Source organism: Staurois parvus, unplaced genomic scaffold (assembly GCF_062004578.1).
Source record: "Staurois parvus isolate SC_StPar_1 unplaced genomic scaffold, SC_StPar_1.0 ptg000162l, whole genome shotgun sequence".
Taxonomy (NCBI): domain Eukaryota; kingdom Metazoa; phylum Chordata; class Amphibia; order Anura; family Ranidae; genus Staurois; species Staurois parvus.
Genome location: NW_028317958.1, coordinates 1,735,965 through 1,759,865, shown reverse-complemented (window position 1 = coordinate 1,759,865; position 23,901 = coordinate 1,735,965). Strand labels below are relative to the sequence as shown.

Sequence of the window (23,901 nt, the reverse complement as noted above, 5' to 3'; positions counted from 1 at the left end):
CAGAGTGATCAGCATAATAGCTCCTCTTTTACAGGAAACTTTTTTTTTAACCAGCAGATTGTCTTTAAACACTGGAAAAAATCCATCCCACACCTGTACCTTTTATTCCTCAAGAGGGTCAATGATGATACCATAAAGCAGCCATTCTTAACAAGGGTTCTGTGGAACCCTAGGGTTCCTCCATAGATTGTCAGGGGTTCCTTGAACTGGGGCTCATTGACCTCTTATTTGGTGGTGCCTTCATAGATCTAGGTCCATCACAGAGCCAGTAGCATGACACCAATTATCTTTAAAGCTGTCTGTAAGGGTGACATTCTAATCACCACTGTAAGTAGGGGACATTCTTTCCATTGGCCACCAATTTAAGGGGCATTTTCATAATGACCCTTAATGAACTAATTTTACTGGAGATTCCCTGAAAAATAAAACAATATTTCGAGGGTTCATCTAGTGTAGAAAGGTTGAGAAAAGCTGCCATAAAGAATTAGCAAAAAAAAAAGGCCAGCAGTTAAAAGTTTGTGACCTCAAAATGGTAATAAGGTCTGCTTTGCACAAAGAACATAAAAAACATCAAGGTTTTGGAGACACACAGGTCCCCTTCTCAAGGTGACATATCACACCTGTGTGTCTCTGAATTGTCTGTATTTTTTTTTGTTTGTTTGCAGTACTCTTATGGAAAAGGCAATGATGTCACCCTTACTTAGGCGCCACGTGTGAAAGCCAAGATAAGTACACTAATTAATTTTTTTCACAGGCTTTTTTCCCATTTTAAATAGTGTTTTGGCATGGGGGAAGACAATGAAAAAAAAAAAGATCTGGAATTTTTTGTTCAAGGTTTAAGAATTGCTTAGTACTGCTTTTTTTGGATGGGACAAACCATTTTGTGGGTGTGATGGATCATTTTGTCTTGCCTCTAGTTCTTTGGTTTTAAAGTCATGTGGGGCCAAATGATTGTGTCCAATCCTACTGCTTAATCCACACAAGCTACAAATCGCATACCGCTGGTTGTTCCACTTTGTGGAGGATTAGGGCCTCTAAATATCACTTATGCTAGCTACTCAGTGTATTTATATCAAGCCCCACAAGGCAATCGCAACCCAATTACCAAAAATGTTTTATTTCCCCAGAATAAACATCGTAATTTTTCCTCTTCAATTATCACCATTCCTCTCAGTTCCATGGTTTCCCTTCGTACCCCCTGCTAAGATTTGATTGCCTTAATAACATTCAAAATATGGGGCCAGGAAATTGCCCTTAGATTCATACACAAACCTCTTGAAATGTCTTCTCCAAGGTTTCTCCCGCATTATAATATATGTCTTTGTTTAGGACTCAAACAGCTTTCCAATATAAGCAGTCGCGGCTGCACATGAACGTAAAATAAACCATATAAAAAATTAACAAGAATGTCAAGGAATATTTCTTGAAATGCTTGGCATAACAGGAGATTACATCAGAAAACACTGCTAGGTTACTTTGCTGGAAATTGGACCCCGCAGTCATTTTTCCCCTTCTACAAACAGCTGGTTGCATTTGGGATTCTTGGGAATTCTACAACGAGGCCAAGAGGTGACTCTATCAAGCGACATGAATTCAGATGGTTGAGAAGTTTGGATCTGCTGTTTATATACTACTTAGGCTTTTTAATTGATTTCCGTTGAGTCGACATGCTCCCGGAAAAGATTGATGGTTGTTTTATATTTGAAAGCTTGTCAAAATGTTATAAGAAGAACAGTGGGTAAACCAGAGAAATAATATGACTTGCAATGGACTGTTTTCAGAAGACCTGAGTCTTTTTAAATATTTTTTAACAATGTAACTTAGTTTGCAAGCCCCTTTTAAGACTTAAAGAGTACCTATCAAACAATCAATAAACTCCTTCTCTTCCACCCTCACCAAAAGTCACACTTTCTCCCTAGAAAGTATACAATCCAATAAATCCTTTTCGTGATGAAACAAATAAATCCCCCAACAATCAAAATTAAAATCTACAAATATAATCAATTTATACAATCAAAATAAATATTAATCACTCAAACTAAAAAATTGTGTGCAAATAAACTCACTCCTAATTATGTCTCCAAAATCACAAAATAAAATTCCATAAAATAAAATTCTATAAAAAATAAAATCCCAATGTGTCCAAAATTCAGGTTCCAAATTTTTCACTTCAATCCAGTTAAAAGAAAATTGATTCTAAATATTCCACGATAACCTCAAAAAAAAGAAAAAAAGAAAATTCATAGTGTATTATCTTTTTATATATATATACTTCACTCTGTGCACAACACACTTAAAAAACTCGTGCAAATAATATCAATAAAATAAATAAATAAATAAAACCAAAACGTGAAAACTCGTGATCACTCCAACCACTTGTGAATAGTGATACTAGGTACTAGTACCCTCTATAATCCAGCCACAAGTGATACCAGGTGCTATTACCCTCTTGAAGTAATTCTCAAACATGAGCTGACAGACTTCGTCTGTCCGGAAGTCCGGAAGTGACGAAACGCGTTAGTAAAAGTGACGTTAAGACGCACGCACGCCAACCGGAAGTGTCGCCGCGGCCATTTTGTTGGTTGTACACATGTGGTTTCAACCAAAAGTTTGAGAGAGCAATGTTGGAAGCTGGATTTTCCTGTTTTCTATGTAAGTTACGATTAAATTTGTTCCTTTAATATGGATTCTGCCTAAGAGCCTTTATGTCTTTATGAGGAGTTGGGAGGAATACCCCTGAAAATGAAGGATTGAAAGATACGGATTATGTCAGCTCATGCTTGAGAATTACTTCAAGAGGGTAATAGCACCTGGTATCACTTGTGGCTGGATTATAGAGGGTACTAGTACCTAGTATCACTATTCACAAGTGGTTGGAGTGATCACGAGTTTTCACGTTTTGGTTTTATTTATTTATTTATTTTATTGATATTATTTGCACGAGTTTTTTAAGTGTGTTGTGCACAGAGTGATGTATATATATATATAAAAAGATAATACACTATGAATTTTCTTTTTTCTTTTTTTTGAGGTTATCGTGGAATATTTAGAATCAATTTTCTTTTAACTGGATTGAAGTGAAAAATTTGGAACCTGAATTTTGGACACATTGGGATTTTATTTTTTATGGAATTTTATTTTATGGAATTTTATTTTGTGATTTTGGAGACATAATTAGGAGTGAGTTTATTTGCACACAATTTTTTAGTTTGAGTGATTAATATTTATTTTGATTGTATAAATTGATTATATTTGTAGATTTTAATTTTGATTGTTGGGGGATTTATTTGTTTCATCACGAAAAGGATTTATTAAAGAGTACCTGCTTAGAAAAATGAAGCAGGTACACTGGCATTACGAAGTAAATATATCATACCTATTGCATCTAATTCAGTAACCTAAAGACCCGAGGCACTCTCTTATGGAAACGCTGACTTGATTGAGGACGCCTGCTCTTTGCCTTGCCCCTGCTGCCTCATATGTCTTATTACTGGACTAGCAAGGTTAAGACCAATAAAAAATAAAACGGCAAAGGACAATTAATAATTACAGTCTGCTGTCTCGCCACTAATTAAGAGAATGGAACCTGTAACCTAAACCATAACCCTAATAAGAATTGTTTTCAGTGGTATAGGACCTACTGATAAAAATGATTCTTAAAGGATCCATGCAGCCTGACTTACTAATTATATAATCTTTATTATTACAAAAATTCATGAAAAAACAATCTAGCCCGTGAAAAAATTTATAAAAATACCACCTTTTCCTTTCCCTATTAACAATTGATAATGTTGTCAAATAACATTAATGTCTGAAGGACAGACTCAAACCAGTGTTAAAACCCCTTTTTCAGCTTTATTCATGAATTCATAATTTTTTAAAAATAATAAAAATCTAAAATCTCATGCCAGAGCAACAACAATCCCTCCAATTAGATACATATATTGCCCACGAGGGTCAGTACCCCAAAATGGACTAAATAAGACATAGATAGAAACTTAGACAGAATGCCATGCTAAGGCCCCATGTACACGGGACATTTTTGAACAATGGAAACTGACTGCTGGAAAACGTAGGTTAAAAAACGTCTGTTTAGCCGCGTTTGCATAACACATTTATGCGCGTTTGTGTTTTGAAGCGTTTTTTAAAGATAAGCACAGGAGAACCTTCCAAATGCCCAGAATGCACTGAAAAGTGGTAAATTATTAACTATTTCAGATTTTCAGATTGCATAATTTCCTGTCGATGATCTCTCAGCATTCACTTCCAGTAGCCCACTTCCCAGAAGCCTTCACTTCCTTGTTGCACCACAGAAGAGGGTGTGAAAGGGTGTGCGCCATGCAATCTGAAAATCTGTTCAAAATCCTACATAAACTGACAAGAATTAAATGTCCTGTGGATGAGCTTTTAATTCCTCAGGACCACCAGGTGACCATCCCAGGGCCTAGAAGAGAGCTGTAATCGGCAGAATCCATCGTGAACCAAACTCATCCAGGGGACCCCCAGACGTTCCATTACCTACCGCGGAGTTATCCAATCCAGGCCACGCTCTATCTACAACCAAAGGGACCTCTGGTGTATATGACACAATTGCGCAGTGAAATTGTGCCTCTGGTGAGTGTGCAATTTACTTATTGTTCCTGCACTGCACCGGATCACAGGTTCCACTGGGATTCTATCAAGTCACCATTTTTCAATTATATTGTGGTTTACCATTCATAGTTATTCTGGACTATTACTTGCCCCGTGTGTTATACTACTGTATTACAATATCAGTGAAGGTATTTGACATAGCTTCACCATTGCTACAATTTCCTAAGGACATATTGTGTTGCTTTAATATTTGCTGCATATTTGTTATTTTGCATATTATCATTGGTATACTCTCATATTTCATTTTTTAGCGCTGCACTACTTATATTTAGATGTTAATATAATTAGCTCAAAATGACCCGTTGCTGAGATCTCTTGCTGTAATCTGTTTATTAAGGTGTGATGTGTTTACCGGTGTGCCTCTCTTGCATTGTTAATTGAGTTAATTGAGTCAACTATTGTTTCTGTCTGTTGGCTAGTCCTCCTGGAGTTTCCTACATTATGGGATTAGTCTTGTGTCAAATTGACCTTGTTATCTAATCAGTGTGGGATGTTTATCTCAATGTGTAATGTTTGTCTTTTTTGGTAATGGGGGGGGGCTGCCCTTAACTCTAAAGTGTATAAAACCTGTATTTTTGTTCAATAAACAGTTCCTGTTGCACCTAAGCTAGTGTCATCTAGTCCTTGGGTGCAATGTCCAACTATAATACCTTAACCCTGTGTCCCAGTGGCGAGGAAGCAGTTCTTTGATGGAATCACCCAGGCGGGGTGCCAGGCAGTCCATCACAAGTGTGTAAATTATAAATTGAGCTATTGACCTCTGTGAACAACAAGACTGTAACAATAAATGAGGAAAGAAGGCAGTTTAAAATGTGAAAAGGAGCCAAAAGCACCACCTACTAACGGGTTAGAAGACTTTACAATATTCATAAAACATTTTATTTCATATATAACTGACTAAATACATATTTTTTAATTTTTTTTATTCCCCCTGTTCTCAATAAATCAAATATATATAAACCCACTTCACATTTCCTTACAAGAGAAATTCAAATGGCTTTCTCTCATTTTTAAATAGATTTTCCATTTTTTAACACTTGCTGGCAGAGATGCCCCACACAGAACCCTGTCAATCATTTGAAAACCCATTGTTTTGTCAGCGGGCTGTGTCATGCAGGCAGGGTCCTTCCTTGGAACCCCAGTCATGTTTCAAAGAAAGTTGATAAAGCAGCTGATCGGCAGGAGGCAGGTCGACCAAGCAGGACAATCCTGACAGTCATCAGCAGTGGGTCGATAATAGAGGTCTCCTGCTTTCAGAGAGGAAAAGAGAAAAATTGCTTTATATTGCTATTTATGTTCCATGCGCTTCATAGAATTTAACATTCATTGTCTATACATTTGGGCATTAACCAACGTAAAGTGTCTGTGTTGTCTATGGCAACCGTCAGGCACCAGCTGCCATTTTTCTAGCGCAGGTTATAAAACAACATCTGGAATGTGTCTGGATGCTTTTGGGCAGCACAGAAAATATGCTTTCCTTCAGTATTTACACAACATCTGTTTCTTACAGACACCAGCCTGTTCTCTTAGCGAACATCCATATAACCACTTTCTGAGAAATGCATTACATTGGTCGCTGCCGTGTAATGAACCTGCTTTACCGATCTTCACATGGGATTTGCAGAGCTAATCGGATATTTCTAAAGACTGCTGTGGGTTTGTATAATAAATCTGCGCAAGCCTAATTGTAAGACTCACCATTTATGTGGCCAGCACACAGTGTAACTAAGACACACAGGGTCTATGCAGATCCGACCAGTCAATTTATCATCATCAAACCCAAAGGCAACCAGCATTCAGGAATGTCATAGTAATGAGCTTCCTATATTGGAGTATTTCCCAGTGTTACACATCAGCTCAGGAACCCTTTCACTGCTGAAGCTGCTGTACCCACACAAGAAGGCAAATATCTATATTAGCAGTACTAGTAAGAATGTAGAGACAAGTAACAATGGGCACATGAGTGTAGATTAAAGCCTATATCTCAGCAATATTGCCCCCTCCCCAAATTCATTTACAAAACCCTCCTTTAACCCCCATTTTTTGCTCACTCTGTCACCTCATGTGTCCTTTGTGGGCAGTTTTTTCAGGCGTGAAGACCAACGATCCAGGACTACATTCTGTACGCACAGCAACTGTTGTGACGTCATCATGCCGTTTCAGTTCTGGGGCCTGAAAAGACCCCACTGCTGGAAAGCCAATGTTAAGTGTCTACATAATCCAGGTAATATCAAGGACCCTCCCATTCTGTTGTAGGCACAGGGAAGATTGGGGACCTGGATAATGAATTAAATTACGGTACATATTCGGGCCATTAGGTTATTATTTTTTTGTGCATACAGCAGTGATTAATAAGAGGGCAGTGCAGGAAAAGGGTTGGGGGTGGTGAGAGTATGACTGAAAAGAAGCTTTAAAATAAACCTGTCACAAACGCAACCAACTTTTTTTTTCCAATGGGGAGACTTCCCCTTACTGCCTATATTGGCGGTGGGTGTCGGACAGAAAAAAAGGAAATGAAAATCCTCCAGAATACAGCAATTAAAGTTAAACAAAAAGAGAATTCCCCCACGCTATCTGCAATAGACAATGGATTGGGGGAAGCTCAGAGCCTCTGTTGGGATTTAATTGCTGTCTGCATTGGAGAAATTTGTCTTAATTCCTGTGTAGTCACAGAGACAGGAAGGAGGGTAAATCTCCTTATCAGAGATGCTAACCGCAGCTAAACTCTGACATTGGCCTTTCCCCACTTTCTCCAATCAAAAAAGGCAGGAATTGGGCTTTAAAATAAACCTTTCCTGATATAAACATGGGCAGGCCCTAAAAATCCTCTACTGACCTTCTCAAAGTTGAAGTTTGCATCAGAATGAGCATTCTTATTGGCCACTCAAACTCCCAGAATTGTGGAAAGCAGATGGGAATGTCACACAGTCTCCATATTAGGAATTGCCAGACTGTTCTTACAACTGAAGCAGTGGATCAGGGTAGAGGGGCAGCATGGTTAAGGCATGAGAGGGCAACTTAGGATGCCTGCTGCTGAGGACAGAAAACATTGCTTATATCAAACCAGGACTGTGCAGTACTAACACATAAATATCATACCATAAAATTATGTTGTGGTAAATCAACCACTGCTACAAATGGTAAAAGAATACAGAAAAAACAGTCCACGGTGTCCATATTCTTTAAATAACTTCATCCAATTTAAACATAAAACTCTGTGGCATACAGTGCTTCAACAAATGTCTTCAGTTCTTATAGATGTATCTCTGTGACATTCCTTCACATTAAATGCATATCCCTTCACCAACACTCCAAAACTCTAAACTTATGACTTATGAAGTCACGTGATCTGGTGATGTAACGCGTGGGGAGGTGCCTGTGATGTCACACCGCTAACCGTAAGTACACAGTTTGCCATCTTGAGAAAGGTTTTTCCTATTGAAATGCATGTAGACTGTTATGCACTGGGATATGTGCACATTTTAAGCTGAGTTTATAGAATGTGTTTTTTTTAAATACAGAAATATTAGTGATTATATGTACAGTTGCAAGAAAAAGTATGTGAACCCCTTGGGATTACGTGGAGTTTTGCATGAATTGGGCATAAAATGTGCTCTGAACGTCATCTAAGTCACAACAATAGAAGAACACAGTCTGCTGAACATAATACTACACAAACATTAGATGTTTCCATGGTTTAATTGCACATAACATGTAAACATTCACAGTGCAGGGAGGAAAAAGTATGTGAACCTTTGGACTTAATAACTGGTTGACCCTCCTTTGGCAGCAATAACCTCAACCAAACATTTCCTGTAGTTGCAGATCAGACCTGCACAACGATCTGGAGTCATTTTGGACCACTCCTCTTCACAAAACTGTTTCAGTGTAGCAATATTCTTGGGATGTCTGGTGTGAATCGCTCTCTTAAGGTCATGGTCAAGCGGTTCACATACTTTTTCTTACAACTGTAGAGCACTAGATAGCCTTTTTCATTTTTGAGCCTTACATGAAAAACAACCTAAGGATTGCTGAAGATGGAGATAGATTAAACAGGCATCTGGGCACTGGAGAGAAAAAACAGCACTCCTAACCTGACAGACCCTTTAAAGGGGAAGAGCATGGGACACTACACAGGCTACTTTATTAGGTACACCTTGCTAGTCCTGGGTTGGACCCTCTTTTTGCCTTCAGAACTGTTTTAATTCTTTTTGGCATAGATTCAACAAGGTGTTGGAAACATTCCTCAGAGATTTTGGTCCATATTGACATGAGTTACTATTGTCTTTCTATTGTCTGCCCATTCTCCTCTGACCTCTGACATCAACAAGGCATTTACGTCCACACAACTGCCTCTCACTCAAAGTTGGGAGCATAAAATTGTCCGAAATGTCTTGGTATGCTGATGCCTTAAGAGTTCTCTTCCCTGGAAATAAGGGGCCAAGCCCAACCCCACACCATAATCCCCCCTCCACCAAACTTTACATTTGTGACAATGTAGTCAGGCAAGTATCGTTCTCTTGGCAATGGCCAAACCCAAACACATCCATTGGATTGCTAGACAGAGAAGCATAATTCTGCACCCCAGGAACACGTCTCCACTGCTCTAGAGTCCAGTAGCAGTGTGCTTTACACCACTCGGTGATGTAAGGCTTGGATGCAGCTGCTTTGTCATGGAAACCCATTCCATGACGTTCTCTACACACTGTTGTTGTGCTAATCTGAAGGTCACACAAAGTTTTGAGGTCTTTAGCTATTGACTTTGCAGACAGTTGGCGACTTCTGCGCACTGTGCGCTTCAGCATGCGCTGACCCTTCTCTGTCATTTTATGTGGCCTACCACTTGGTGGCTGAGTTGCTGTTGTTCCCAGTTGCTTCCACTTTGTTATAATACCACTAACAGTTGACTGTGGAATATTTAGTAGCCAGGAAATGTCATGGATGGACTTATTGCACAGATGACAACCTATCACGGTACCACGCTTGAATTTACTGAGCTCCTGAGAGCGATCCATTCTTTCACAAATGTTTGTAGAAGCAGTCTGCATGCCTAGGCGCTTGATTTTTTACACCTGGAAGTGATTGGAACACCTGAATTCAATGATTTGGAGGGGTGTCAGCAAACAACAAAAATATTTGAAAATGTACAATGTCTTTAAAGTAGATCTAAACTCAGTATCTCAAATAAGCTGTGACATGTTAAAGCGGAGCTCCACCCAAAAGGGAAAGTTCCGCTTTAAGGACTGCTCCCCCACTCCCCATTAAGCATTGGACGGGGGAGGAGTGGGTAGCCGAATTTGACAGGTACCCGCTCCCACTTCTGGTCCGATCGCCAACGGAAGGTGTCCTCCCTCCCTCTCTGTAGTCTTTTGGGACACGTGACATGTCCCAGAAGACTACAGGACCATTCATGAAGTGCAGAGCTACTCGCGCATGCGCAGTGGGTACCCGGCTGTGAAGCCGCAAGCTATCACAGCTGGGTCCCCACACTGAAGATGCCGGCCTCCTGGAATACAGGACGGCCGGTGAAACGGGCTGCGGGGGACACACCACAGGACCGAGGGACAGGTAAGTGGCTGTTTTTTAAACATCAGCAGCTACAGTTTTTGTAGCTGCTGACTTTTATTTTTTGACAGGGTGAGTGGAACTCCGCTTTAATGTAATTTCAAAAGTTGTTTTCAATGTTTTAAAATATGTAGCTTTTTTTAAAAGAATGCATGTTGTTCCTGCCATAAATTACCTTTTACTGTAGATGCTTTCTGTTATGGGATGACAACTGTCTCCCAATTATGATCCCAAGTTGTCACTTTGTCACATGTAGGCATGCCAAAACACATTGCATGAGCATAGTCCGCCATTGTCGTTATTAAGAAGATGGTCTAGAGCAAATATGTGTTTGCTACGCTGGGGCTAGTGCGTATAGGCAGTAAGTGACTGAATGAAGCTCAAAGGAGAGGGGATTCAAAAAAAGATTTCAAGGATAAGTTCACCTTTGGAACCTGTTATATGCTCCGCCCGTGTTTATGGTGGAACATGTAACATCATGTTCCAGCTCCTACCCCCTCTCACCCAAATCCTCTTCTCCCAACAAAAGCAGGCAAGGGATCTTTTCCATGCACCCGCTTTAAATTTTTAAAAACAGCATAGCTCTGCCCACACAATCATGTAATTCATTCACAGATTCCTGTGAATGAATAAGCTACAAGCACCATCTGCTACCATGGCAGATGGACTTCTAGTGGCAATGGGCTGCAGGGGCTCTGATGAGCACTCTCATAGTTCACTGACTTCCAATGTCCTCTGGCTTTCAAACAGACAGCCCATAGAGAGGTATGGACTGAAAGTTGGATAACATGTCTGCATAAACCCACATTGCGAATGCAATCTGTTGAGCATGGGTGCAATGCTTTTCGGTCTCCTGCAGGAAAAAATAATAAATGCTAATTTTTTTCTTCAAAAAAGCTTTTAAGGGGTAATTGAATTTTTAGGAACATCCCGTACTTATGGCGTAACATGTAATATGCTCCAACATCCTTCCAGAAGCCTGACATTGTACCCATGATCCACAGATTGCAGGTGCAATACTTTGCAAGATTCTGTGGGAAAAATTAATAAGCGTACATTTTCTCCTGAAAAAATATGTGCATTTATTATTTTTTTCATTAAAGGTGAACTTAGCCTTTAAATAGTGGAAAACAGTATTGCGCGGGGAAAAAACATCCCAACTGTTTATTATACGCAGGGCTTTAAGTAAAGTCTAAGCATTTTTATTTCAGTTACATGCCTCTTGAGAAATTACAAGTAGACAATAATTATTTACCACAATGCCTCAAAAGACTCACATTCTCTTTATTTATTTGGAGCATACTTCATCCTTCTCTGTGCGGCTTCCATGAGCTTCCGGAGGGGAGTGCATACTCTGAATGTAAAAAAGGTCTTTTGTGTACCAACATTGGGATTAAATGTCTTATCATTCCTAGTGTCAAATGGCATAGGCGCTGTCACTATGATATTATCATCCTTGACCTCTCTGCGGCCTTTGACACAGTCGACCACCCCCTCCTCCTCAAAAAACTACACTCCCTCGGCCTCAGAGATTTTGCTCTCTCCTGGCTCTCATCCTACCTGTCACAACGCTCTTTCAGCGTTACCTATAATGCTACCACCTCCCCCTCACTCCCCCTCTCTGTTGGGGTCCCTCAAGGCTCTGTCCTTGGGCCCCTTCTCTTCTCCATCTACACCTCCTCCCTTGGCCAACTCATACACTCTCACGGCTTCAACTACCACCTCTATACCGATGACACACAAATCTATCTCTCAACCCCCCACCTTACCCCCTCGGTCTCTGCCGGAATCACACACCTACTGAGCGACATATCAGACTGGATGTTGCTCCACTTCCTTAAACTGAACCTCTCCAAAACCGAGTTTCTCGTCTTCCCCCCAGCCCGAACACCACCCCCCATTGACTTCTCCATCACATCCAACAACGCCACCATCTAACCCGCCCCGCAGGCCAGAGTACTTGGTGTCATTCTGGACTCCAACCTATCCTTCCAGCCCCAAGTCCAATCTTTAACAAACTCGTGCAGACTCCACCTCCGCAACATCGCCAAAATACACGCGTTCCTAATTCCAGCAACCACTAAACAGCTCATCCACTCCCTCATCATATCACGACTTGACTACTGCAACTCCCTCCTCACTGGCCTGCCTCGCTGCTGGCTATCCCCGCTTCAGTCGATCCTGAATACGGCTGCCAGACTCATCCACCTTTCCAACCGCTCCGTTTCCGCCACCCCCCTCTGCCAATCCCTCCACTGGCTTCCGATTGCGCAACGGATCAAATTCAAAATCCTAACACTGACGTACAAAGCTGTCCACCATACTGCCCCAAACTACATCACTGACCTAATATCCAAGTACCGCTCAACACGCACACTCCTCTCCTCACAAGACCTCCTTCTCTCTAGTTCCCTGGTCTCCTCCTCCCATGCCCGCCTCCAGGACTTCTCCAGGGTGTCACCCATCCTCTGGAACTCCCTGCCCCAACCCATCAGATTATCACCTACTCTCCTCTCCTCTTCTTTAGGCGCACCCTGAAAACCCATCTCTTCAGGGAAGCCTACCCCACCCCCTGCTAACTTGCCGACCTCCTCCACTCTTCCTACCACTCCATCCCCCACAGCTATCTCCTCCTGTGCCACCATCCCCTCCCTCCTAGATTGTAAGCTCGAAAGAGCAGGGCCCTCGATCCCCTCATGTTTTGCATTGTATTGGTATTGTTCTGTCACATGTTCTGTCCCCCTTTGTAATGTACAGCGCTGAGCGAACTATTGGCGCTTTATAAATACTGTATAATAATAATAATAATATTGCTCTGGGTTTCCCGTGCACAATCAGCTCATGCATTGGTAACAGATATCCAGTGAGCATGCACATACTGTAAGTGTAGCTCCAGTAGGGCTCCATAGGTTCCCACTATCCAAGGAATCACACTTACAGAGGAAATGAAGGCTTGGGGGAATGGGTGATGTGACAGGACAGCGATTCAGAAGCATTAAAAGAAGCAGTACACAATGCAAGTGCCTCCACCAGCATCTTTATGATCAGAAAAGAAATTGGATTTAATGGTACTTCATCAGTTAAATGTAACTCAGTTGGGGTTTGAATCAACCTAAACTGCCCCTTAGCTGCCCATTCTGTTTAGTTTCTGGGAGCAAGTTCCAGGTATGGAGAGCATGGGGTTCACTTCCCTGCTTCACACATGTCTGAGCGAGCACTTGACAAATGGCTACTCAAGGACCTAGAGCACTGTCAATTGCAGCAGTGAGCAGGGGATGGTGGGTGTTGGACTGCTTAAGACATGGGCTGCTGTGTCATGTGCGAGAGCAGCAGTCTGACTCTCCAGCATGCTGCCAACCTAGGGTATTTAAACCCTCGCTGCTTAATTAATCAAAAACCGAGGGTTCAACTGGGCTTTAAAGTCCAACACAAGGAATTAGAAACAATCTAACCTTGCTTAGTGCTTCCACATTGCAAGACTTAAATACTCTTTATGTCTAGGCCAGTGGTCTCCAAACTACAGCCCATGGGACAGATGTGGCCCTTTGATTTTCTTCATCATGCCTTGGGGCACTGTTTCTCCCACTGATGCAAGGCACTATTCCTTCAACTGTCAACAACAATGGGACACTATTCCTACCACTGACACCAACGACGGGTCACTACTTCTTCTACTGACAACAACAATGGGGTACTTGTCACATACCTGGTCTGAGCCCAACGAGAGGGCTTCCCTTGCGACTGAGCACCGAGAACCCCTGGAGGAGAGAACAGGGAGTGCAAGGCTCAAAGAAGCACGGGTGCCTTTTAAGTAGCTCTGCTGGAGCTTGCTTGCAACTGAGTCCACCATATAGCTGTGAGCTGGTCTGTCAGGATTGAGGGCAGGACCTCTGTTGCCCTTGGAGATGCAGCAGGACCAAGGCAGCAGCCACAAGCAAGTTTTAGAGTCCTTTAGAGTAAGCCAGGGTCAAAACCAGGAGTCAGACAGCAGGAAGGTCCAGAGGCAAGCTGGGTCAGTAACAGCAGGTCTAAGGAATACAGGAAACACAGGAGCAAGGAGTAATGGTATCTGAAGATCATACAGCAAACACTAAGTGCAGCCATTGTCCTTATATGGGGTGTTTGGTACCAGTTTTGGCAGCAGGTGTGCATGAATGTGCATTCGTGCGCATGCGTGCATTTCTGTGCAAACAAGCACAGCCATGTATGCTATTGGCAACTATATTTTATCAGGTCTTTTCCTCAGCACATGCACATTTTTGCTTTGCTGTCTTCTCAGCACATGCTCATGCTTGTTCTGAATAGTTCCCTGACAGCACTATACCTTCCACTTACACCAACAATGGGCTATTATTCCTTCCACTGACACCAACAATGGGGCACCATTTCTTCCACTGACACCAACAAGGGGGTCCTATTCCTTTCACTGGCACCAACAATGGGCTATTATTCCTTCCACTGACACCAATGATGGGGCATCATTTCTCCCACTGACATCAAAGATGGGGCACTATTCCTCATCCTACTAACCACAGGTGCTTTGTAATTTTTTTACTTCCACTGACCACCAAGTCTGGGACATTGTCTACTCCCACTAATGCAGAGGCATTTTGTACTCCAACTGGCCATAGTCCCAAACCCCTAAAGTATGAAGGACAATAAAGAGTAAAGTTTGGAAGCCCTTGGTCTAGGGGATAGAGGAACAGGTGTAATTACTTACCTGACTCCCCACTCCATCATTTTCCTCCTCTCCCCAAAGCTCCGGTCTGTGGGTGGTCCCTTGGTATCATCACGTACAATACAGGGCTATTAACCCTGCATTGTTCGTAGTGAGCATGCGCATGCGACTGCGCCTGTGAGTGGATTTTAGAGAAGGTTGTGAGGGGCGGATCTCACCAATGGAGGGACCCTGCTTGAGCCTTTATATAAGAATCTACCCTTGCAGTGTAGGTTGTGTCCGGAGTTGTGCCCAGAGTTGGACTTTAGAGTGAATCTGTTGCTATACCCTAAATGGAGTATTGTTTTATGAAACATGAAACATCAAACATGTTTCATGAAACAATAGCATCTATAAATTACTATTGAACATTGAGAGGAAAAGCTGGGGTTAAAATGCTGAATTTGTAAAGAATTTAAATTGGAAGAGATACTTTTCCAGTCACCATTCACGAGAATTCCCTTAGCATGCATTTTCCGCCACAAATACGGCTGGATTGGGAACTAATTGCATGAATGTCTGTCTTTTGTTTATACCACATTTTGTCTAATGCAGAAAATACTTAGAAGGTGGATGGTATTTCCAAACAATGGGAACTTTCAAAGCAAATGTTTTTCTTATGTTGTGTCTGATGTGAAAAACTTGCAATGGAAGGATTGTGCAAGTTACACAGAACAGGTAGAGAGGACGCAGAAAGACTAATACAATGTGCAGGGCTCTATGATGGCATTGAATCTAATGGAATTAGCCTCATTATTATCTGAAATTTAACAGAAGGTACAGGGGAGAAAAATCTGGCATGTTTATCTTATTAAAAACATACGTCATTGTTTGCTCTGTTCACAGTGGGACTGATTTATGCAGCATTGCAGTCAGGTTTCTTTTACATGTATTTGCAAATGCAAAAAAACCTCTGTTTTTAACCTAAATGTTATAACTTGATTGTGCAAGTAAAACAGACCAAGTAAAGGGAACACGGAAAGACTAATATGCAGGATTCTATGATGGCATTAAATCTGATGGTATTAGCATCATTACTATCTGAAATGTAACAGAAGGTACCAGGGAGCAAATCTAACATATTTGTCTTATTAAATACATACGTCATTGTTTGCTCTGGTCACAGTGGGGCTAATTTATGCAGTGCCACACTGAGGATTTATATGGATTTAAAAATGTATGTCTATTGTAATATTGTTTGTTAGATATTTGATGTTAACAATAATGTTATACCATGATATGGAAACCATCCATTGAAGTTTAGTAATGGTGTTCCCCTTTTGTGGTCACTATAGACTGAGGGGTTTGTAGGCCTACAGTTGGGTTTATGTAGACTACAAGCCAAATGCGCTGTAGCACTGAGAAACGCTCCGCAAAGAGTTAAGACAGTGCTCTCTGCTGGGATAACTTTACCCTAGGAAATTCCTTTTGGAACAACATTTAAAAAAGCATGCCTCATGCAACCTTCTGTATGTGAGTCCTGCATTCCTATGTTGTACTGTTAACGCTTAAGCTGACCATAGATGGACCAAATTTGGCTGGTTCAGTAGGGACCGCCTGAATTCCTAGCCATCTACGGCTGTTCCCATTCGAGAGAAGTTGATATAATGATCGACTCCTCATGAACAGGACTGTTTCAAAATTTTCGTTTGATCAGCAACTGCAACCAACAGGCTGCAGCTCTGGTCAGTGTATTCTGACTGCAGAGTCAACAGTGGGGAATATTGCTCCATACACCTCATTTGTGTGGGTAGCACTACCCCCTTAGGAGTTGCTGAGTTATTTTTGGGTTCCCTGTGGTTCTGGACCCCTTTCTGAAAGCTCAACCACTGCTGACACCGTGGGACTCTTTTGACCAGAGTAAATTACCACCAGAAAGTAGACATACGTTAGAGCAAACTGATATGAGATTTTTATTAAATTTCAATGTAAGCTTGGTTAGACAGTACAAAATGGTATTAGTACATAGAATGGCAATTATTAATATTAGCAACTCTAAGCAAAGAAACAACACATACAGCAGAATCTCAATCATTATTAGCAGGCCTGCTTTCCAGAAGTTAGGCCAGTACCTTCAACCTAAATGTTGTCAACCCCAGTGAGCAATGGAAGCTAGCAAACAGTAGAACTAGCTCATGTTGGGCCCTCAGAATCTGATGGCAAGGCTTAAAGCTGAGATAGAAAGAGCTCTATGATCGGGTTAGTCAATGTCCCTTTAAATGCAATGAGGATTCTTCTGTACGCCTCACAATTATGACAAATCACTGCTTGAACTATCTTGCTTTGCATGAAATGAGTCTATCTCATATATAAGTTTCACCTTTTAAATTGCATTACTGAAATAAATGAACTTTTGCATGATATTCTAATTTTTCGAGTTTCACCTGTATATACACCAAAAAAAGGACCCAAACCTTCATCTGTAAATTTGTTGTGCTGGGTGAGAAAGTGTTGTGGAACACTATGGTCTAGACTGTCATCTTCTCTGAGCCTCCTTTGTTCTCCAAAACGTGCTCTTGCTGTAAGAATTGTATGGCCCACATGAAGGAGTCCACAGGGGCAAGCAGGCAGTAAACAACATAAACAGTGGAGCAGGTAAAGAAGCCTTTGATGATGTATTGCTTCCCTCCCAAATCGAAGAAATGTTTCTGCCGGTGTGTAATAAACTTATACATTTTACACCTCAGCTGTCTACATTGGTACATACCAGTAAGATGACAATAAGTGGCCAAGGCATGGGCTGAGTGAGGTGCAGATAAAGCAACTCTGCTGGGAACAACTATGTTCTTTACACTATGTGCTTTCCTATAGATGATCCTAGGTTTATCAGCCAGTACTGGGCCTAATTTTGGGTCTTAGCGCAAAATGCCCCAATGTCGTTTCAAAATATTCTCCATTTGCCTATGTTTATAGTGGTACTGAGTAATGAATTTAACATCTCAAAAATTCTCAGTGCACATGTGTTTATTCTTGGAAGATGAAAATCGGCACTCCTGATATGCCCTGGTAACCAGGCCAGGGTCATATCCTTTGTCCAATAGCTTGTCCGTTAAAACTAACCATTGTTCCATGTAGTCACAGTCCTGGGTACAGTTCTTGCTCAATCTGCAGAACTGGCATTTGGGGATATTTTCAATCCATTTGGGATGGTGACAGCTATTGAAGTGTAAATACAAATTGCCCGCAGAAGGTTTAAAATGGGTTTTGGACACAATTCGTCCCTCCAGATGTGACAGTTCCAGGTTCAAAAAGACCAGGGACTCGGGACTGCTACCATGAGTAAAGGAAAGACCCAACTGATTGCTGTTACAGTAATGGATGAAGGGTGCAATGGAAGATGGAGGACAATTCCAGAAGATGACTATAATGTCATCTATATATCTACCATAGTAGATGACATGTTCAGCATAGGGGTTACTTCTCCAGATGCATGTCTCCTCCCACCAACCCATGGTTAGGTTGGCATAACATGGTGCAAAGGACGCACCTATGGAGGTACCATGCACCTTGAGATAATAGCCTTCCTGAAACTTGAAATAATTGTGCTCCAAACAGAATTTGACTCTATCCAATGTCAAATGAGCCTGTTTGTGGTGGAGGAGGGGTTATTTGGCCAAAAAATGTCAGACAGCTGTGAGGGCAGCCTCATGGGGGTTAAAAGTGTATAGTGAACAAACATCAAGTGATAACCAGAAATACGACTCCTATGTATAGTGAGATAAGGTGTCTAGAAGATGTAATTAATCACGCAAATACATACTATGAGAGAGCCTAGACAATGGGTTGCAAGAAAAAATCCAAGCGCTGGGACAAGCCACTGGTCAGGTTCTCCATGGCTGCAATGATGGATCTGCCAGGAGGGCAGATAGGATTCTTGTGCACCTTGGGTAGATGAAAAAAATAGGGATGTTTGTAAAACTTCCTATATAGGAAATTAAAGTCACCTAAATCAATAATCCTATTGTGATAAGCAGTGTCAATAAGAGTTTTAAGTTCCATCTTAAACGTAACAAGGGGATCACCCGAAAGTTTTTTGTAGGTGTGTTGTTCAAAATTAAGTCTGACCGCCTCACCCACATAATCAGATTTGTTCTGAATAACAATGCCTCCTCCCTTGTCTGCCTGGCATAATGGGACTCATCAATGGCTATCTAGTCAGCCAAGAGTTCTTCTAGAGCAGTCAGTGCAATCTTATCTTCCAAATCCCATGTTCTATCCTCAACAGATTCAGGGGAAGATGGATCAGCGGTATTGGAATTAAGACTCCTAATGTAATAGAATCATTTTAGTGTTAATTTGCAAATTAATTTAGTTAAATCTCTAAAAAGAGTAAAAGAATTGGGGGGGATTGGTAGAGACAAAGTTCAAACCTTTTTTGAGGACAGAAGTCTCATCAGATGTAAGTATATGTGAGGAATGGTTGAATATTTTTAAGGTATCTGTACTGACTCTATGTGGTGTGTTTTTCGTGTGTTTCCTACCTCGCCTGCCTCTTCTCTTATTTTTCTTTTTACAACCTTGTCCTGTGTATGACAGGGTGGGGTGGATCCTAAAAAAGATGAACCTGAGGTGGATGGTCCATCATGGAAAACAGGTGGACCTGAGGCCATGGAGATGTTATTAAGGACTGTCCTTTGCAAGAACCAAGCTTGCTAAGAGCGGTGACCTCCTGAGTGAGCCTATCAGTAAGAGAAATGGGATCAGGATGGGACTCATTCAGGATAGGATTACATGGTCCCTCCTGAATGCTAGTGTGAACAGAACTGGCACAATGATCAATACTAGGGGGAATCATTACTAGAACACTATGAGAATTTGATGTAGGGGTAAGAGTGGTGTCTAAATGAACAACAGGGGCAGAAAAAGAAGGCAAACATCTAGAGTGAGACTGATGGAAGATCATATTATTGGATTTTTTAGAAAACATATTCTGGTCTTGTCTATAGTTAGGTTGTGTCCAGAAGTGGGCGTATGAAAGTGTCTCCTGTTGCCTGAAACGCAGGTGTTGCGTGGTGGTATGTAGTTCTTATTCATCAACTTGGAAAGAATAGGTTGGATGCTCATAAGGGGTACCGGAGGGTGAGTTTGGGACTTCATATTGCGCAACCGATGGTGATGTGAAGCCCAGGTGAAAGTCCTATCCAATTTATAATCCTCCAAATCTCACGGAGAGACACAGCGGACTTCTACCTCCAGCTGGTCTCTCGTTATGCCCTGCAGCTACTATCGGCTCCACCACCCTGGAGAGAGCTGTCTCTACACATTGTTCTGACTCAGGATGCTGACCGTGGAGGTTTTAAATGTAAGTGCTCTTTGAATAAAGTTCCAGTATTGTTACTCACGCTGACCTGGCGACCTGCTATGTTACTTCTGCTTGTTTTCTGAGGGATTCCCCACATCCTTACCGAGGAGCTGCTGGTGATTGTGTGCGCTTCAGCCCCTCCATTGTCCACACATTTCCTGTATCAACTATCACCTGGAAGGACTGTTTATATGGATAAATGTTGATTCCTGCACGTTTGCTAGTTTGTTACATTGTTTTTGGTGGCATTTGTCACTTAATTGTCATTGTATGTTGATCCTTTATTTGTTCAACATTCTTATTATATTCCACAATCATTAGAGCGCTGCACATACTTGTCATTTTTACAAGGTGTCTTGTAAAAACAGAATTTCCCTGACTTCCTGGGTCATCTCCATTTTGTTGAAGATCCAGTGAATTGAGTATCTAGTTGGTAAGGGTTGATGATAATGCCTGTCTAAACAGCCTAGACTTCATACAGATGAGCAAGAAAGGACTATATTCTGCTCTGAGCAGGAGACAATTCCACCATGGACCAGTTCAATAAAGGTATTGTACCACCAGGAAGAACTAGGCCAATAGAAAAGGCAAATAATGTATCAAAGAGCTTGTGTAGATGGACATTAGGCTTGTGCCTATGGCATCAGTCTAATATCAGTTTAAGAGAATTCTGAAATTATTCAGAATTCATTGACAGGTGTATATGACCTGCAGTTGCCCTCCTTCTGACCTCTATTTGACCTGCTTCATACGGCTTTTGTATTTCTATAGACTTGTGAATGCAAAGTTTGCTTGAGGTAAACAAAAATCAACATAAAATGTAAACTTGGAGTTCACTAGAGTACTTTTGAAGTATAATAAAAAATGAAATGTAATAGCCTCCTCCATCCATCCCGCTGCTCCTAGTGTACTCTGACAGCTGCTGGTGATGGCCTTTAGAATATCCAAATGCAGTTTCATTTGTCCAAAAATGTTCAATGCATGTCAGGGGGGAGGATGGAGACAGGGCCACACATTGAGCAAATTTCAGCTGGTTATTTATTACAGGTTCTTATATAGCACTGTCAATTTACACAGCGCTTTACACACACACATACATATATGTATATATTACATTCACTTTAGTCCCTAACCCTCAAGGGGTGTACAATCAAAGGTCCCTAACTCACATTCATACATACACACACAAGGGACAATTTGGGCAGGATCCTATTAACCTACCTGCATGTCTTTGGAGCGTGGGAGGAAACCAGAGTACCCAGAGGAAACCCATGCAAGCACAGGGAAAACATACAAACTCCAGGCGGGTGGTGCTGGGGTTGGGATTTAAACCAAAGACCCTAGTACTGCCAGGCAGAAGTGCTAACCATTTAGCCAATGTGCGGCTTGTTTCCTGATGAAAATCACCTGGTGTATGGCCAGCTTTAGTCACATTAAAAACAATAAAGAAACAGAAACTCAGACTTACTTTTGTTCTCCCGAAGACATCTATAAAGAAACATGGAGTACAGGTTGCAGAAGACATAAGAGAGCAATTGTTATTTTGATGAAACATATATATATATATATATATATATATATATATATACACATACAGTTAGGTCAATATATATTTGAACAAAGGCACAATTTTCATTCTTTTGGTCCTGTATGCCACCAGAATAAATTAAAATGAAATAATCCAAATGAATTTGATGTGCAGACTTTTGGCTTTAATTCAAGGGGTTGAACATAAATATCAAGTACACATTTTAGGAACTGCAACCAGTTTTATACACCATCCCTCCATTTTCAGGGGCTCAAATATAATTGGACAAATGAATATAATCATAAATAAAATGTTAATTTTTAATATTTTGTTGAGAATCTTGACTGCCTGAAGTCTGGAATGGACATTACCAAAGACTGGGTTTCCTCCTTTCTGATGGTTTGTCAGGCTCTAACTTCAGCTGTTTTCAGTTGTTCTTTGTTAGTGGGTCTTTCTGCATTTAGTTTTGCCTTCAGCAAAATTAAATTCATGCTCAATTGGGTTGAGGTCAGGTGATCGACTCGGCCATTGCAGAATATTCCACTGCTTTTCCTTCAAAAGCTTCTGGGTTGCTTTTGCAGTGTGTTTTGGATCATTATCCATCTGTACTGTGAAGCGCCATCCAATCAACTTTGCTGCATTTGGCCGAATCTAGGCTGACAGTATATCTCTAAACACTGCAGAATTCATCCGGCTGCTTCTGTCTTCTGTCACATCATCAATAAACACCAATGACCCAGTGCCACATGAAGCCATGCATGCCCATGCCATCACACTGCCTCCACCATGTTTTACAGATGACATTGTATACTTTGGATCATGAGCTGTTCTAAGCCTTCTCTGCACTTTTTTCTTCCCGTCATTCTGGTACAGATTAATCTTAGTTTCATCCATCCCGAAAATGCTTTTCCAGAACTGGTCTGGCTTTTTTAGATGTCTAATCTGGCTTTTCTGTTCTTCAGGCTTTGTATTTGCTCTCATGAAGTCTTCTCTTGATTGTAGACTTTAACAATGAAATGTCTACCTCCTGGAGAGTGTCCTTCACTTGTCTGGATGTTGTGAATGGGTTTTTATTTACCATAGAGAGGATCCTGTGGTCACCCACCACTGTTGTCTTCCGTGGACGTCCATGCCTTTTTATGTTGCTGAGCTCTCCAGTGCCTTTGTCTTTCCTCAGAATGTACCTGTTGATTTGGCCGCTCCTAATGTTGCTGCTATCTTTCTGATGAATTTGTTTCATTTTTGAAGCTTTACAATGGCCTGTTTCACTTGCATGGACATCTCCTTTGAACACATGATGTAGGTTCACAGCAATAGATTCCAAATGCAAATACCACACTTTGAATCAACTGCAGACCTTTTGCCTGCTTAATTGATGAAGAAATAAAGAAGGAGTAGCCCACACCTGGGCATGAAATAGCTTTTGATTGCCCAATTACTTTTGGTCCCTTGAAAAAGGAGGGATGGCTACTCTTAAGAGCTGTAATTTCTAAACCCTTCCTCCAATTTGGATGTACATAACCTCAAATTGCAACCTGAGAGTGGCACTTTAGGCCCATATCCATTATATACCTATAGCTTGAATGTGTTTTTGTAAATACCTGAAAAAAATTAAATTGTACCTGTGTCTAAATATATATGGACCTAACTGTAGGTATAAAAAAATATATGTGGACCCATTTAATTGAGTAAAATTGCTGGGTTTTCACACGTTCATATTGCTAAAGCATGCAATGCGCATGAAAACCTTTCCCCAGAAACAGGGAGTCTCAATGGAATCAACAAATACTTACTTGTTGGCATATTCTTCAAACATTCCAGTGTTGATGATAAGTTTGTCCTGGAGTCCATCATGGATAGACTCATCCAAGAAATGGGAAACCGACTCTTTGCTCAGCTGTTGTTGCTGGCTGGTCGGTGGCTCCGCTGTAGTGGCCGGTTTATCAACCTTGACAGATGATTCATGGCTGATGCTAAAAACAAAGCATACATTTTTTGTATGAACTGTTTAAAGATTTATGTCATACATTGTTTTCTTACAATAATGTTTAAGCGGTTTCAAGAGCTACAAATCAAAATCTGGATCACAGTCAGTAGGAAGATCACATCACTAATCCTACAAACCTTCCCCCACAT

At 41.2% G+C, this 23,901-nt stretch overlaps 1 long non-coding RNA gene across 2 annotated transcripts in view; it reads right to left on the bottom strand.

Annotated features, from left to right (window-relative positions):
- Window positions 1-5,557: 5,557 nt before the first annotated feature.
- Window positions 5,558-23,901, bottom strand: part of LOC149463029 (uncharacterized) — a 329,319-nt gene continuing 310,975 nt past the window's right edge. Inside the window, exons 3-4 of one of the 2 annotated variants that reach the window (XR_016312526.1) lie at window positions 23,559-23,738; window positions 5,558-5,903 (exon numbers count right to left, since the gene is read on the bottom strand). This is a non-coding gene — a long non-coding RNA (uncharacterized LOC149463029). The remainder of the gene's footprint in view (window positions 5,904-23,558; window positions 23,739-23,901) is intronic. The other variant, XR_016312525.1, reaches the window with a different exon arrangement.